Source organism: Elgaria multicarinata, chromosome 5 (assembly GCF_023053635.1).
Source record: "Elgaria multicarinata webbii isolate HBS135686 ecotype San Diego chromosome 5, rElgMul1.1.pri, whole genome shotgun sequence".
Classification (NCBI taxonomy): Eukaryota; Metazoa; Chordata; class Lepidosauria; order Squamata; family Anguidae; genus Elgaria; species Elgaria multicarinata.
Window position 1 is genome coordinate 70607831 of NC_086175.1, and position 3106 is coordinate 70610936.

The following is a 3106-nucleotide window of genomic DNA, read 5'->3' on the forward strand; positions in this document are numbered from 1 at the left end:
CCAACCTTGTGCCCACCTGACGTTTTGGACTCCCACTCCCATCAGTCCTTGATCAATTGTTAGGAATGCTGGAAATTGTAGTCCAAAACATCTACCCCACCCCCCCACCCCCAACGGTATATTCTCCCACACTCCCTACCTCCTTTGTGTATCGTGAATGTGGGTGGGCATAAAACCTGTCTGTACATAAGCCTAACATTAATCTGGAGGGAAATGTGTTCTAGGATGGGGAAAATATTGAGGTCAAAGTAAAATTGGAATCTAGTAAATAAAAACAATTGATTCCACCCCCTCAGAAAAAGATCAGACGGTTGATCCTTTCCTTTAGGGTGGCCCTCATATCAGCAGCATCTTTCCGCTCCTGAAGCAGAATCCCATACTGATCTTTATCTTGCAAGAGCTTCAACATGGCATTCTGTAACTTCTCGGCATAGTCCTGGAGAATGTATGTCTGAACTATCATGGGAACCTGGACGCCAAGACGGGTTCCAGCACTCTTGAGTCTCTGTGCCTTCCCTATCAGGTTGGGGAATTTCCCTAACATGGCCATAGGCATGCCCTAGCAAAACTGGTTTTGACTCTGGAAGTGCCAAAGACAAGTTCAGACAAAAATTGCATGCTGGTCCATTAAAAAAATAAAATAAATCCAAAAGTGAGTGGTATAAATACCGTTATTAGGAGAAACAGAAATGTTTGGGGAACCCCAAACTCCACTTCTTTGTATGATTTTAGTTGGCCTTTTAAGAGTGTTACAGTATTGTGGCTTAACAATACTTCAGGAATTCTAAATTAAAACTGTTGAAGTCATGGCATGTTTCTTCCAATCCAAGTTAATCCCTACTTCCCACAAAAGCAAAAGTATTGTCTTGTGTCTCTCCTTTACTTAAATTAACCCAGACCATCCCAAGGTGAATCATGCTGTGAATCAAAGAAAATACATGTGTGTTTTTTAAAAAATAAATAATTCAATTTCTCCAGTGCCTCACCCTGTTAAATTTTGCTTTATCACAAGCAACTCCCAACATTAAAAAATACCTTAAGAATCTGGCAGTGGTGAGTAAATATAATAGTGGATGCTGATAATGATGAAAAACCTATTAATAATTAAAATGTACTACTTTTTCTGGGTTTAGTCAAGATGGCCTCATTCATATTTGTGATACACATACCTGAAATATAAGGAAAATATATTGGGTGGATGGCACTTTTAAAAAATAGCCTGTCAAACTAATTTTAAAATTACTCAAGGGTGGCCCATACTTCACAGTTAATTTAAAACTTGAAGTTCTGCCACAAGACTAAAACTGAGGAAAAAATTACATTCTGGACAAGGTCTTCTTTTTTAACAAAACAGATGCATACTAGGACTGGAACAGATGTTGGCATAGATGGACCCTTGGTCTGATCCAGCATGGCTCTACTTATGATGTTGTGACACTCTAGGTGCCACACTCTGCCTCTGGACACTAGTTTATGCATGCACCTGGCTACCTCTTCTTCTCACTCTACCCTGAGAGAGACTGTGGTCATAGATAGACCTAAGGTTTATCCCTGGATCATCCAGGGGTCAAACCTGTTCATCTAGGTGACACACAGGGGATCCAGTGCTCAGGCAGGGGCGAACCCTGGATGATCCCAGGATAAACCTTAGGTCTAGCTGTGGCCTGTGACTGGGTTCGCATGATCACTGCCCTTTCAAGCTGCAGTGGGAGGTCATGGTAGCTTATCATGTTGTGCAAATCCAGCAAGGGTGGTTTATGCAATGGTTAAAAAAGCCTTGTATAATCCTAAAACAGACCATGGCTTGAATATTCAAAATGGCCACCAGTACTCACTGCAATCCACCAGGCCTTAAATAAACCATGGTGGACTGTGGTGATTGTATGAAATAGCCATATGTGAGAAGGGGGGCAAATGAACAGGTGTGTGTGTGTGAGAGAGAGAGAATGATTGAATGAAATGAGAGAATGAAGGATGAAAATTGTGTGTGTGTGAAAGAGAGAGAGAGAAGATGGATTGGTGATTAAAGAAAAAGTAGGGGGGAAGAGAGAAAGGGTGTCTGCCTCTACATTTGGCTTTGGTCTCACCCACTTTTGGTTCTGGCCCCAGCCTGTGCTAATATGTGGCTGCCATCTACTCTCCCCGAGGAAATAAAGCCCTGAATTTTAAAAAATGTCACCCACCCATGTTGAGCTCATATAGCAGTGGCACGGTGTATCAATCACGATACACCAAAGTCTGTACAAATAGACCAGTTTTGGACATCTTCAGCTAATAAAGTGAACTTGCAACAATTAGCTCATAAACAATGAAGTGCTGGGTCCCTTTTGGTTGTTTCACTAATCACTTGAAGTGGTATAGTCTTCAGTAAAGAGGTTGCTGCTGCAGAAATGTAGAGAAATTATAACAAGCAGGAAGGTGAAGAAATCAGTGGCAAGACTGAGGAGGCTGATGAATTATTACACATCTGAACTGGCAGCTGAGCAAGGTAGCACCCAGTCTTTCGTAGTATTTTCAAATGATACCACTGTAGTAGTACTGCTGCTACTGCCCATGACAGTGCTTAACATCAAACAGCACTATGGATTCAGTTTGGAACAATGGAGGCTGGTGGCTCTGATTTTGGTGGGTCTGTAATTCTATTATGGGTTTTAGTCCGAGCCAATCAATGCTAAAGGAACTATCCAAGATGCTGAACCTATTTTGGGGATAGGGTTAAATGTCTTGGATAGTTCCTTTAGTTCTGAGTAAAACCCAGAATGGATTCACAGCCCCAACCAAATCAGAGCCACCAGCTGCCACTGGTTTGGAACTGGGATAAAATGACACTTTACTGTGTATCTGTACAGTGCATGCCCTCCCCCCACAGGGCTCCTAGGTTGCACTAGACTGCCCTTCTCAACACAGACATGATTTATCCATGTTTTACTTAAGATACAATCTCATGGTCCCTGGGAGAGTATCCCAGGGACAGTGTTCCGTCTCCTGAAACCGTTCACACTCCTATGACTCCGGAATGGGACTTCAAGGTCTGATCCCTCCACCGCCCACGCAGAAAGATCCACAGTGCCTGCTTTCCAAGGTCGCACCTCAGAGTTCTGGTGTA